Source organism: Pseudophryne corroboree, chromosome 7, assembly GCF_028390025.1.
Source record: "Pseudophryne corroboree isolate aPseCor3 chromosome 7, aPseCor3.hap2, whole genome shotgun sequence".
NCBI classification, from domain to species: Eukaryota; Metazoa; Chordata; class Amphibia; order Anura; family Myobatrachidae; genus Pseudophryne; species Pseudophryne corroboree.
The window spans coordinates 498214009-498229877 of record NC_086450.1 but is presented as its reverse complement, the minus strand read 5'-3'; positions in this window follow the sequence as shown (position 1 = coordinate 498229877).

Genomic DNA, 15869 nt, shown 5'->3' with positions numbered 1-15869 from the left:
TATCTTGTAGCTTGATTAATGGTGCCCTCTTGTGGTGCTTGAGGGTAATGCAGCTCTGGTATACAATTGTAACACCATACCGGTGATTTGTTGTTTAGGGGCCTATTTATTAAAGAATATTTGCGAGGTACCAGCAAATAATAAGGATCACCTGAGTGTATGTATAGGGGACTGCAGCAGATATTGGAGATATTTGCAGCGATCTGTCGTTTTCAAAAGCAGCCCCCACTGATTTCTACGGGGGTTGCTTAAATGACAAATTTACCAAGTAGCATTTTATTATTTATTTATCAACAGTTTCTTATATAGCGCATCATAATCCGTTGTGCTTTACAATTGGAACAACAGTCATAGAACAAAACTGGATAAAAACAGACAGACCTAGAGGTAGGAGGGCCCTGCTCGCAAGCTTACAATTTATAGGTAAAATCTTCACATGGCGTAAGCCATTGTAGCCTAGGTTCCGTGCATTCTGTTAGGGGCAGGGATCCCTTCCTGGTGCTCTATTGGGGGTCATTCCGAGTTGTTAGCTCGCTAGCAGATTTTCGCTGGTGTGCAAATGCTAAGCCGCCGCCCTCTGGGAGTGTACATTAGCTTTGCAATAGTGCGAACGCTTTCATCGCAGAGCGGCTACAAAAAAAATAATTGTGCAGTTTTAGAGAAGCTCAAAACCTACTCAGCGATTGCGATCACTTCAGACCGTTCAGTTCCGGATTTGACGTCACAAACACGCCCTGCGTTCTCCCAGCCACGCCTGAGTTTTCCCTGGCACGCCTGCGTTTTTCTGAACACTCCCTGAAAACGGTCAGTTGCCACCCAGAAACGCCCACTTCATGTCAATCACTCGCAAGTGCGCAATGTGCCGCATGCACATGCGCAGAAGTGCCGTTTTTTTGCCTCATCGATGCGCAGCGAACGAATGCAGCTAGCGATCAACTCGGAATGACCCCCTATATGCGATGAAGTACGGTGGTGCTTGTGCAGTAGCGAGCGCAGTGGGGGTAACGTAGCAGGAAATAAAGTGATTGCATATGCGATCACCTTACTTCATACTGGTTGCCGAAGGATCCTTAATGACCCACATTGTGGTAAGGAATCTTTGATATCAGAGGCACCCCGCAAATAATAACAAATAAGCCCCTTTAGTCTGTAGATCAGCACTATTAGTGGTGTAGCAATATTAAAAGGGGTTGGAGGGATTGCTGTAGTTATTTTGGCTGCTGTACTGGAGAGAGACTGAGCCCCCAGTACAGCTTTTCCCATCCTGGTATTGGCCTTGCTAGGCTGTTGTTTGTGGATCAGGTGTAAGGCATCAGAAGGGTGTTGGGCTCTTGTAGGTTTTCCCTGAGCTGAGCAGAGAATGTGGATAGGTATGTGCCAGGGGTGGCCCCAGCAAGGAGAATGCACTTGAGTTGTGGTACTGCTACTGTAGCCCTCACATCCAGTGGTACCTGCCCAGATAAATACATGAATATCTATGACGCTAGGTAATATGGGGTGCAATGCTTCTTTTATATGTGCATCTGAACTGCTTGCTGGCCACAAATGACTTACAGCACCTTTAACTTGCACCATAGTTGCCTACCCTCCCTCATTCTGCAGGAGACACCCTGAAATACCAGCAATCTCCCTGACTCCCTGAATAGTGCAGCAATCTCCCTGATTGTACCTTGCCCCCATTATGAAGCTGTTATATTCTTGGGGGGAAAAAATAAATCAGACAGACATACACATACCTCCCAACTTTTGTAAAGTACGAGCGGGTTCAAAAAGGGGGCGTGGCCTATAAAAAAAGGGCACGTGGCCCCACAGCAGAGCCTCGATCGCGATTCACGCCTCCTTTTACCGTCACTGAGGGGGCATGCCCAGCGCTCTCTGAGCTGTGTATGCGCACAGCGTCTATTCAGCACTGCTCTGCTAAGCAGAGCTGCAGTGAGAGGAGCATCCCAACTTGCCCCCCCACACACACCCTGGGGCACTGTGGCCCGCAGGAGGGACAGCGGGACAGTCCCCAAAAAACGAGACTGTCCCGCGAAAATTGTGACAGTTGGGAGGTATGGACATACATACATTCAAATGGGATCATCATTGCCATTTCCTGTACTGGTTATAAGGCACGATGATCCCTATGGCTACATGCATTTTATATAAGGTATCTTGTGGCCACTTACAGTACAGTATATGGAAGCTCTTGCAAAACACAATACACAAAAAAGTCCTGAAAAGAATATCAGTGTCCTTTCTTCAACAAGTAGATCTTACTGACTTTGGGGCTCATTTATATGTGGATGTAAGTCATTTTATGACACGTCGCTCAGATGTAGAAGTATATGGCGGTGCTGATAGGTGAAATGCTTTATAAAAAGTAGGCAAGTATGCCTTGCACTGGATTTGTATCTCCCAACATCTAGATCAGAGGTTCTCAAACGTGATCCTCAAGGCACCCCAACGGTCCTGGTTCTAAGTATATGTACATGCTTGGCCACAGGTGACCTAATTAGCACATCAGTCAGTTTGATTTAACCATCTGTGCTGAGCCATGGCTATACCTAAACCCTGGACTGTTGTGGCGCCTTGAGGACCGCGCTTGAGAAATTGATTCTTATCTAGGGCTGCGTGCTCCGCCATGTTGGATCCTCCCCGCTGGCTGCTCCTCCTCCTCCGGGGGTGGAGATGTGTGCTGGGTCAGAAGAGTGACACACGGTGACGGTTGACAGGGGGAGGTATATGGAGCAGGCACGTGGCTCGCTATTCCCTGTGTCTGGCACCTGTCAACCGTGTTGCTGTTGCCGTATGTACCGGCTGCCTGCCGGACCCCGCAAGTAGATAAAGACAACCTTTCTGTCAAACTTGACAGGTGACACACCCCCTTGCTCCTAGGCGCCACCCCCTTTAATATTAAATTATAGTGTTTTATATCGCTTTAATATAAAATTTTATATAAAATTTTATATAAATTTATAGTGTTCGATATTAAACCGTATTAAAAATTGTTGCGTAACACCAGTCGCAGAGTGTCACGCAACAACAGTCGCAGAATGTCACACAATTTTTTTTATTTTACAAATATGGCTGTGAAATAAGTATAATTGTCACCCCACTGAAGGTTGTTTAAATATGTGGTCATTTTAGGAATGCACCGACATTTTTTTATTTTATTTTATTTTACAAATATAAATGTGAATCAAAGTGTGTAAAGTGCAGAAATTATATATGAAATGTTAGGAAGCGCTTCCTAACATTTCAAATATAATTTCTGCACTTTAATCTACAATTGGTATTTAGTAAGTACCATTGGGAGCCGCTTAGTATTGATTAAATTAATTAATATTGTGTAAGATAAAATGCACAGGCTAGTTGATCACACAAACAACAGTCATTTATTTTGGTTTTTAATTAATATGATTGCCTGAATGTTGTTTAAAATGTGTCGAGTACCAGGTATTTGTTTTGGATTTTAATTAATGTGACTGCCTGAAGGTTATTTAAATATGTGGTAATAGCGACATCTAGTGGTTCATTTTGGGAATGCACCGACACAGTATTTCATCTAATTCGTTTGACAGATATTAATCGTATCTCATTTTCATTATTGGTTCAGAGACAGACAATGCAGAACATCAACAGCAAAGATGCTTTCATGGGTAGAACCAGATCTGATGATGATGATGATGATGATGCTTTGCCAAGTTATCAAACGGCACATGGTAAGTTATGTCTATAAATGCCATTGACACGTTTTTATTTATATTTCAAGTTTAAATAGTATGAAATTATAGTCAAGGTCTACATTTGTTCATTTTTACTTATTTTTAAAAGTTTAAATAGTATGAACGTACAACAGTCTGGATACATTGATAAGTAATTATTAAATAGTAATTATTAAATAATTATTATTTTCTCATTTTTATTTCCCCCGATTTGACAGTAATCACAAATATAGAGAATTTCGATTCGGTTGAAGATAGCCCATTTGGTTTAGATTTCAGCATTATACCCGATTTTACTAATATTTTGGAATTGGCGCCAGACTGTGAGTAACATGATATCTTTATTTATTTTTTATTTATTTATTTTTTATTATTAGTTTTATTTATTTATTTATTTTTCCACGGCTAAAGAATTAAAAATAAACCTTGTACAGTTGTGCTGATTTGTTGTCAACTGTACACACTTTATATTCTCAAAAATGAATCTCTTTTTCATGTTATTCTAATTTTATAGCGTATGTAATATTTATTTTTTCATTTTTTCACCGGCTAAAGATGCCACAAAAATGGATGATGCGACGGCTGACGGTATTCTACGGGATATATTGAACAAACCTGATTATTGTCACAACGCCACTATACAGACCAGCAATGTTGTTGATGAGCGACCGTTTTTCCCACACGCGACAGGGGGTCGGGCTAAAACATTCGAATATAAAGCAGGTGTGTAATCAAGCCCTGTTATATGGTATATTGTTATGCTGTGATTTAAATGCTGATTTACATGCAGCGGCGTTTATATTTATTTTATAATATATGTATTACAGATGACGCTGTAGCAAGGCGATATGATCCTACGATACCAACAGGCCGTGATACAGTCGCGCAAATACACAGGCCTAGTACAAGCGGGAAAATATCAAAACGCACAACCGCCGCTGAAACGGAGAACCATAATTTCGCAACAGCAGGTGTGTAATCAAACACTGTTATATGTTATATTGTTATGCTGTGATTTAAATGCCGATTTATATGCATCGACGTTTATATTTATTTTATAATATATGTATTTCAGATGATGCTGTAGCAAGGCGCTATGATCCTACGATACCAACAGGCCGTGATACCGGTGCGCAAATACACAGGCCTAGTACAAGCGGGAAAATATCAAAACGCACAACCGCCGCTGAAACGGAGAACCATCATTTCGCAACAGCAGGTGTGTAATCAAACACTGTTATATGTTATATTGTTATGCTGTGATTTAAATGCCGATTTATATGCATCGACGTTTATATTTATTTTATAATATATGTATTTCAGATGATGCTGTAGCAAGGCGCTATGATCCTACGATACCAACAGGCCGTGATACCGGTGCGCAAATACACAGGCCTAGTACAAGCGAGAAAACATCAAAACGCACAGCAATCGCTGAAACGGAGAACCATCAATTCGTAACGCCGGCAATTGTACATAAGGACGTTGCTAGGTCATCAGTTATGGCGGTGCATAACGGTTGTATCAACCCGAACAAACGAAGGCCTGCTCGACAAAGAACGAATGAGAGAAGTCATAATTCAGCATTTACAGATCTGAAAAGAAAATTGTCATATTCCGAAAATGATAAGCCGCAACGGAGAAGGATCGCGTTACAAACTGTATCATGCGTAAGTAATGATGTTGCTGTAACATCAAAACACACAGCGTTTAACACTGCAGACCGGGATGTCGCTGGTAATACAAAGACTGTAAAGGTTAAGAGGGCATCGCGTCTCTCAAGAAGTAATGTTAACCAATTGCAGCAATCAGAGGTAATCACAATTCCAGATACACAGGTTTGTTCTGAAACAGAAGCAAGCCACATAGCAGGCATTGGTTTGTTATCAAATATTAACTCAAGAAGTAATGTTAAGCAGTTGTCACAATCCGATGTCATCACTATTCCCGATACACAGGATTGCTCTGAAGCAAGACACATAGCTGGTAATTCTGTGATATCAGATATTGATGACATAAATGGGCAAGAGCTTATTACAAACTGTGTAGAGTCAACGACACAAGAACCGCAGAATAGTTCTGATGAAGTATTATCAGCCGTTGCAGGAATACCTGATAATACTACAACGGTTGATTGTGTAACATCAATGCCCAATATTTTTACAACGACAGCCATGGTACACGCATCGGCTGATGCTTGTGCACCGGCGCGAGGGATAGAGCCCGACATAGTTGATGAATGTCAAAATTCAGAACAATTAGGCCAAGACGCTGAAATACAATTTTACGCGTTGTTGGGTAAGATACGGGAAGATGTTGAGAACATGGGCGTAAAAGCTGGATATTTGTTAAAACACATTAAAGGTGTGAGCCACGGTTGTAAATGTAAACAAAACATTGTTAAAGAAGTTGTTGAGACGTATATGAATGTCATGTCAAAATACATAGATCGGTCGGTTAAGACAACTGAATTTATTAAAGCCAACATACATCATTTTGCAGAAATAAATGAAACTGATCCGTGACTAGGCATGCTAGGCAATGGTTTGAAACGTGTTTTAAATTTAAATGCCTGTAAAAAAAAACCACGAATTAAACCTTGTTTAACATACAAGCTCTCACAGTTATTCCGACGTGCAAAGGTGAAACAGGCTGTAACAACATTAACCAGATTGAGAAAGCGCAAGCGGCACAGGGAACATGTGGTAGGCGGGAAGCAGAGTGCGATGTATGTAGATATAGATCAATCGCCACCCCAAGCATTACCGATTGACGAATCACAGACTGACAATATTGAGCGCATTGCAAGCCCCATATATGATGATGCAGTCGGTGTTGAGTCACCCGGTAATGACGAAGGTCGGCAAGATGTATACTTGGAGGCAATTAACAGTTATGAACGACAACGACCGCGTTTCAGAGCCGTTGAGTACCACAATCACTATCGGTTTGTTAATTTGGACAGGGTTACATCATTTGTAGAGGGAGTTCGAGCCATTCATACTGCTATACAGGCCATGCTCGATGGTGTCCTTGCGGGCGTGGATCCTGCCGACCGCGTTCAGCTTAGATTGGAGGGGGGTGGGTTACACAACGCCATCTATTCGCATCGTAAGCCGCAAGAAACATTAGACGCTGCCAGTTTTTTGAACCAGATTACAAACACGCTTCAAAGTAACGCTGAATTCTTATTGTCCACAGGCTTAAGATTTGTGATCAGTATTTTTATGAACAGATCAGGATCTGGTTTGACTGGGAGGAGTTTACAACGCCTGCCCCAAAGTTTAATAATAAATAAAAGAAAGAGATATCTCTATGACTTCAGGCGCATAGGTAATAACCTGTGTTTGGCCGCTAGCGTCTGTAAACTTCTGGATAAAGGTAACAATGCCAATGATCATGTAATACAGGAGAGAGCGATCCAACTACATAAAGCTTTGAATCTGCCGCTTGATAAAGCGGTCAGCTTTAGCGATGTTGCAATTTTTGAAAATTATTTAAACGTTTCTATCAATCTCCTCTATTACAGTCAAGGTGATTGGAAATACTACAGTACGGACAGTCGTTACAAAGACACGCTGTTTGTGCTATATCACGATTGTCACTTTTATGGGATACTCGATATCAAAGCGTTTCTTGGAGCCCGATATTATTGCATCCGTTGTCATAGCGCTTACCATCATAGAAATAATCACGATTGTCTTTTCTTTTGTAAGGCTTGTCACAGGCCGGATTGTATTGACGATGGTGTGACGGCTTTAAGGTGTTCGGTGTGTAGGGTATTTTGTCGATCAAACGAGTGTTTAGAGCTACACAAAGCTTTAGCTCTTGATCACAAAATATCCTGTCTTGAACATGTATATTGCAGTGGCGTGCGGTGAGGTCAGTTGCTGGTGAGGCACTGGCTGGTACCAGAGTTGTATCAGTGGGACGTTAGTGGTTCACTTGTATGATAATGACCTGAGGTGGTCATTCCCAGTTGTTCGCTCGTTGCCGATTTTCGCTATACTGCGATTATCTGCTAACTGCGCATGCGCAATATTCGCTTAGTTAATTTACACAAAAGTTCTGTATTTTACTCACGGCATAACTAAGCTTTTTCATCGTTCTGGTGATCGTACTGTGATTGACAGGAAGTGGGGGGTGCAAAAAAACGCTGGCATTTCTGAGAAAAACGCGGGAGTGAGTGTCTGAAGAAACGGGGGAGTGTCTGGGCGAACGCTTTGTGTGTTTGTGACGTCAAAACAGGAACAAAAAGTACTGAGCTGGTCGCAATGGCTGAGTAAGTCTGGAGCTACTCAGGAACTGCGTGGTAATCGTTACGAGAAAATTAGGGAAGCGTTCGTTCGCAATTTTGCTGTGCTAAGATACACTCCCAGTAGGCGGCGGCTTAGCGTGTGCAATGCTGCTAAAAGCAGCTAGCGAGCTAACAACTCGGAATGACCACCTGAGAGTGCCGCTGCTATGTACACCTAATATACATATTCGCTATGCACACTGTACAGGTGAAAACTAAATTAAAGGGGGAAAAAAATATGTAGGGGTCCCCCCTATTTAATGGACCAGCACCGGGCCCTAGGAGCCAGCCTGATTCTAAAAAAATATGGGGGAAAAAAATTGTATGGATCCCCCATATTTTTAAAACCAGCACCAGGCTCCTCCAGTAAGGGTGGGTAATGCCACAGCCAGGGGACACACTTTACGGGGTCCCGTGGCCAAAGCATTCAGGCCCCCCTAACTAGTCAGCAAAGGCCACAGGTTCCTAGAGAAATAGGGACCCCCCAATACAGGGGTCCCCCTCTCCAGGGTACCCCAGGCCTTTGCTGAAGCCCGGTGCTATCCCCCACACCCCTGGGCGGTGGGTGCAGGGTTGATAGCTTATGTAAAACTAATATTGTCCTTTACAATGGGACTACAAGTCCCAGCAAGCCTGCCACTCATGCTGGTACTTTCAAGTACCAGCATGCAAGGCATTAAAGGCCTGCTGGTACCTATAATCCCCCTGTAATGGAAATATTAAAATAAAAATCAAAACACTGTCGTCTTTTTAAAGTATTTTATTTATCTGCAGCTTTGCCTGGCGGGTCGGCGGCCATAAAGCTCTTTTGCGCGGCCGCTGACCCACCAGGGCTTCCGCCGCCTTCGCCTGGTGGGCCGCCGACCCACCAGGGCTTTTGCCATCTTCGCCTGGCGGGACAGCGCCCCCCCAGGGCTTCCGCAGCCTTCGCCTGGTGGGCCGTCTTCACCTGGCGGGACAGCGCTTACCAGGGCTTCCGCCGCCTTCGCCTGGTGGGTCGACGGCCATATAGCTCTTTTGCGCGGCCACCGACCAACCAGGGCTTTCGCCGTCTTCACCTGGCGGGACAGCGCCCACCAGGGCTTCCGCCGCCTTCGCCTGGCGGGTCGACGGCCATATAGCTCTTTTGTGCGGCCGCCGACCCACCAGGGCTTTCGCCGTCTTCACCTGGCGGGACAGCGCCCACCAGGGCTTCCGCCGCCTTCGCCTGGTGGGCCGCCGACCCACCAGGGCTTTTGCCGTCTTCGCCTGGCAGGACAGCGCCCACCAGGGCTTCCGCCGCCTTCGCCTGGCGGGTCGACGGCCATATAGCTCTTTTGCGTGGCCGCCGACCCACCAGGGCTTTCGCCGTCTTCACCTGGCGTGTCGGCAGCCATATAGCTCTTTTGCGCGGCCACCGACACACCAGGGCTTCCGCCGACTTCGCCTGGGTGGCAGCAGCCTGTAAGCTCTTACATGGCTGCTGCCCTCACCCAGGACTTCTGACGTCTTCACCTGGGTGGCAGCAGCCTGTAAGCTCTTACATGGCTGCTGCCCTCACCCAGGACTTCTGACGTCTTCACCTGGGTGGCAGCAGCCTGTAAGCTCTTACATGGCTGCTGCCCTCACCCAGGACTTGTGACGTCTTAACCTGGTGGGCGGTAGCCTTTAAGCTCTTTTGCATGGCCACCGCCCACCAGGACTTCTTTCTTCAGGAGCTCTTCTCTGCTCCTACACCGCCGACGAACTGCCTGCTCGGGGCTTGTGCTGGCTTTTATAAGCCAGCCCCGGGTGGGCGGGGCGATGACGCAGCGAGCCGTGATTGGCTCGCGGCGGCCATCTTGGATTTCAAAAATGGCTCTGCACAGCAGCGCCATTTTTGTTACTGGAAGACCCTGAACTATGTTACTTTAATGGCTGCAGGGACTGGATCCATGATCCAGACCTGCAGCCACAATGCCCGCTGAGTTCCGCCGTCTGCCGCCCGTCCCGACGTTCGCCGCCGCTGAAGAGTCCCGCTGCCCGCCTCCGCCATACAAGCCCCGCCGTGGCCGCCCGACGCCTCATGACTCCCTTCTTCTCCACACATGCCCCGCCGGCCGCCTCATAATTCCCGGCTCTGCACAGTGCACACAAGCCCCGCCGCTGAAATTAATAAAAAAAAAAAGTTGTAATTCGAGTGGGGAAGGGGCGGGTGGGGGGGGGGGGGGGGGGGGCAGGGCAGGGCAGGGGAATTAATGCACTACAGAATGATGTGTTAATGTTAAGGGATTTCATTAACTTAGCAGCGCCGCGATTGTGGCGCTAATAAGTTAATGAAAGACCTGGACAGGACACTGGACATCAGAAATAAATCAGTCAGTGGTGTGACAGTGTGTGTAAACTAAACACTTACATGCACTGTCTGCCACTAACTGCAGTAAAAGACACTGGCTGGCCTGGCACTCTCTCCTCTCCCTGTAACAGCAGCAGCACTGACGGTGACAGCCGCATGCAGGTCACTGTCAGTGCTGCTGCTGCTGCATCTGCTGCTGCTGCTGCCCAATCACTGTGACAGGGGTGTGCTTTCATGGCTGAAAGCACGCCCCTGCTGCACTGCGGCACCTCTATAGGTGCCGCTTCTAATGCTTTTTGTAATGGGCTTTTACAGCCCTCTGTATGGCCACGCCCCCTGCCCGCCCCCTGCTTCGGCAATTACAATTACCAGCGAGAGGCACCATTCAAGGTGCCTCCGCAATCGTTTTTTAATGATAAAACACACTAGGTTACTATAAGAAGATACTTATGACACAGAAGCATGTCATAAGTATCTTCTCTATATTTTTTTTAATCCTTAATGACAGGGGAGGCACTGCCTCCCCTGCCTCCCCTGACTGCACGTCCCTGGTATATTGTGACAAGTGTTGTCTCTACAGGCGAACAGATCATAACTGCCGAGGCCTAAAGTGCCCCATTTGTAAGGTGTTCGTTGATGGGTTTTCGAACCATTTGTGCTATATACAAACCATCAAGCCGGAAGAGCCCACAAAGAAATACATCTTTTATGATTTTGAGTGTATGCAGGAGACAGGTGTGCACATACCAAACTACTGTTACGCTTTAACATTAACGGGGGAGAAAGACTGGGAGTTTAAGGGTGTTGCGTGTATCGAAGACTTTGTAAAGACGTTCATGAAACCAAAATTTGAGCATTACACATTCATAGCCCATAATGCAGGTCGCTATGATGCATATTTTGTGCTGCGACAGCTGATTAAGGAGAAATTAAAGATGGAATTATTATCTAGAGGCGGCAACATAATGTGCATCACGGTAAAAGATTTGAAGATAAGATTTATCGACTCTTTAAATTTTTTACCCATGCGGCTTAGCAAGTTACCAAAGGCGATGGGGTTTGACGGTACCAAAGGTTATTTCCCACATTTTTTTAACACAGCTGATAACCAAAATTACATAGGCGCTATGCCATCAATAGAGTATTTTGGTCCACAATACATGATGCCTGATGAATTATCTGAGTTTACAGCCTGGTATAAACAGCATGTACACAAACCGTTTAACTTTCAAAAAGAGCTCGTACGATATTGTAAAGAAGATGTGAAAATATTACAAAAAGCTTGTGATGCTTTCAGATCGGCTGTTATAGCCATGACAGAACAGGAATTTCTGATAACAAAGAAAAAAAAAAAGGTTGTGGTTAAACGTCACATCGAAGCTTTTCAATTAGTCACGTTGGCTTCCGTATGCATGGCCAGTGCCGTTTCTAGCGGCGGGCGAGCCGTGCAACCGCACGGGGCGCCCGCCGCGGCACTTTGTGACCACTGCTCTCCTCCCTCTCTCTCCCCCCGAGCGCTCCTGCTCGGGGGGCGGGGCTTCGCGGAATGACGCGTTTGCGTCGTGACGTCACGACGCAAACGCGTCATTCCGCGAAGCCCCGCCCCCCGAGCAGGAGCGCTCGGGGGGAGGAGAGGAGGACTGGAGATAACCATCTACAGAGGAGGCGGCCGGCGCGCGGGACCCGAAGAGCGGCAAGTTGTAAGTATTCTTTTTCTCTCTCTCTCCCCCTCCCTCCCCCCACTTGACACCTGCCGCACTGTGTAAAATGGGGATACCTGCTGCACTCTGCAAAATGGGGATACCTGCCGCACTGTGTAAAATGGGGATACCTGCCGCACTGTGTAAAATGGGGGCACCTGCCGCACTGTGTAAAATGGGGATACCTGCTGCACTCTGCAAAATGGGGATACCTGCCGCACTGTGTAAAATGGGGATACCTGCCGCACTGTGTAAAATGGGGGCACCTGCCGCACTGTGTAAAATGGGGATACCTGCTGCACTCTGCAAAATGGGGATACCTGCCGCACTGTGTAAAATGGGGATACCTGCCGCACTGTGTAAAATGGGGGCACCTGCCGCACTGTGTAAAATGGGGATACCTGCCGCGCTCTGTAAAATGGGGATACCTGCCGCACTCTGTAAAATGGGGATACCTGCCGCACTGTGTAAAATGGGGATACCTGCCGCACTGTGTAAAATGGGGGCACCTGCCGCACTGTGTAAATGGGGATACCTGCCGCACTGTGTAAAATGGGGGCACCTGCCGCACTGTGTAAAATGGGGGCACCTGCCGCACTGTGTAAAATGGGGGCACCTGCCGCACTGTGTAAAATGGGGATACCTGCCGCACTGTGTAAAATGGGGGCACCTGCCGCACTGTGTAAAATGGGGATACCTGCCGCACTGTGTAAAATGGGGACACCTGCCTGCGTACTGTGTAAAATGGGGGCACGTGCCTGCGTACTGTGTAAAATGGGGACACCTGCCAGCGTACTGTGTAAAATGGGGACACCTGCCTGCGTACTGTGTAAAATGGGGACACCTGCCTGCGTACTGTGTAAAATGGGGACACCTGCCTGCCGCACTTTGTAAAATGGGGACACCTGCCTGCCGCGCTTTGTAAAATGGGGACACCTGCCTGCCGCGCTTTGTAAAATGGGGACACCTGCCTGCCGCGCTGTGTAATATGGGGACACTTGCCTGGTGTAATGTGTAAAAAGGGGACTTTTTTATTTTTATTTTTCCCCCCTGTGGTGGGCGTGATATCAGACGAGGCCACGCCCACTGTAATGAGACCACGCCCATTTCAATCAGGCCACACAGCCTTGTCGGGAGCGCGCGCGCCTCCGGCGCGCGCATGCTTTTTTTCTGGCTATATGGGGGGGGGCACGCAATTTTTTTTTATAGCAATGGGGGGGGGGGGGGCGCATTTTGAAATCTCGCACTGGGAGCCAAATTGTCTAGAAACGGCCCTGTGCATGGCCATGTACCGTTGTAAATTTTTACAGGAAAAGACACTGGCCCTTGTACCGGGTGATAACTATCACAAGACTCAGAAGCGTTACTCAACGCCAGCCATACAGTGGTTAATGTACATAGAACACAAAGAAGGTGTGAGTATAAGACACGCTTTACAAGGGGGCGAGAAGAAAGTTGGTAAATACAGCCTGGATGGTTACGCCGTGATTAACGGAATACCCACTGCATTTGAATTTCAAGGTTGTTTTTATCACGGCTGTGGTGCTTGTTACAACGCCGATGATAAAAACAAACTGACTAAAACGACCTACGGTCAATTACACCACAAGACGCAGGTAAAGTTGCACTACCTTAAACGTTGTGGATTTCAGATACGTGAAATCTGGGGTTGTGAATGGAAGTCTATGCTAGATTCTGATGCGGATCTACAGGCTTTTCTGAAGGGCAAAGAATTACCCGAACCCTTGGAGCCGCGTGATGCTCTTTATGGCGGGCGCACAAACGCCATAAAGCTGTATCACAAAACAGGCTGTGATGAAAAAATTCAATATTTTGACTTCACCAGTTTGTATCCATATGTTAACAAAACCAAAACGTATCCTATACAGCACCCACGCATTATTTATAAGGACTTTGGTGATGTCACAAAGTATTTTGGTTTTGCCAGGGTTAAAGTTTACCCGCCTCGTGGCCTATTTTTTCCGGTTCTGCCGGTTAAAATGGGTGGCAAGTTAATGTTTCCATTATGTCGCACATGCGCTGAGTCTGGACAGACTGAGCCGTGCGTTCATGATTCAGAAAAACGTGCACTCATCGGTACATGGTGTACCGTGGAACTAAACTTGGCTGTAGAAATGGGGTACATGGTGTGTAAAATCTATGAGGTGTGGCATTTTGATGAGAGCTCTGACAAATTGTTTTCAGGCTACATTAAAACGCACCTCAGGGATAAACAAGAGGCCTCTGGTTATCCCGAATGGTGTACAGACGCCGAGAAACGCCAAGAGTATATAGACGCCTATCAAAAAAATGAAGGCGTGTCTTTACGCCCCGATCACATAGAAATCAATCCCGCTAAAAGACAAATTTCAAAATTGTTTTTAAATTCCTTATGGGGTAAATTTGGTCAACGTAGCAACATGCGCAATACGTGTCTAGTGACCGATCCCGACAAACTTTTTGAATACGCGTTCTTACCGTACTATGACGTGTCCGCTTTGGACTTTGTTGACGATGATACAGTTATGGTAAATTGGAAGTATGCCAAAGATCATTACACCAGGGGCGCAATTTCAAATGTAACTATAGCCATCTTTACAACGGCTTATGCACGTGTTGAACTGTACAAACTACTGTATAGATTACAAGATAGATGTCTTTATCACGACACAGATTCTGTGATTTTTGTCAGTAGACCCGGTGACTGGTGTCCGCCATTGGGTGATTATTTAGGCGAGTTGACCAGCGAACTACCCACAGGCACCCATATAACAGAATTTGTCTCAGCCGGTCCCAAGTCATACGGCTATCGACTAAACAACGGAAAGACCTGTTTAAAAGTTAAAGGTATAACGCTCAATGTTGATAATGCGCAGCACGTTAACTTTGACAGCCTGAAAGAACTGGTCTTAGATTATCCTTTAAATCACGAAGGCGATGACCAGAAAAAGGTTGTGATCCGTCAACCCGGTATAGTACGTGTGAAAAAGTGCTGGCAGATAGAGACGCGTACATTGCAGAAGACGCAAAGGTGTGTTTATACTAAACGGTCTCTTACGGACAACTTCACAACACTGCCGTTCGGCTATTAAGATGGACACCAGATTTCAGCACCCTTTCTCATGTATTTTAGCGGGTCCGTCCAATTCGGGTAAAAGTTATTTTGTGAAAACGCTGTTGCAACACGCTGCAACACATATGACTCATGTACCTGATAATGTTGTTTGGTTTTACACCTGTTGGCAGCCTATATACGACCAACTTCTGCGTGATTACCCCGGTACGCGTTTTATAGAGGGCTTACCAGAGTCTTTTAGCGATGATCAACTTTTTCCCCCTGATAAGATTAATTTAACAGTGATTGATGATTTGATGGACGCGGCAAGTAATAATTCTGAGGTTGAGAAAGCTTTCACAAAGTATGTACACCATCGTAATCTCAGTATCCTGTACCTTGTCCAAAACATATTTTGTCAAGGTAAAAAGAGCAGAACTATACATTTAAACACAAAATATATGGTCCTGTTCAAAAACCCCAGGGATAAAATGCAGGTGGGCATTCTGGCTAGACAAATGTACCCATCGAAACATCGTTTTTTTCTCGAAGCCTATGAATCCGCGACGGCTGCCCCTTATGGTTATTTACTGGTTGATTTAAGAAACAACGCTCTTGACGATTATCGTTTACGAAGCGACTTATTCCCACCAGACACGCCTGTCGCTTTTGTCATTAAGAAGCGCGGTTCTATAAAGCAATAACCGTACAACCTTTAGTCATTTGTTGTCATTCTAACAACGGTGAACATGTCGGGGCGGATAAGACGTAATTGGGTGCTTTTAAAAACGTT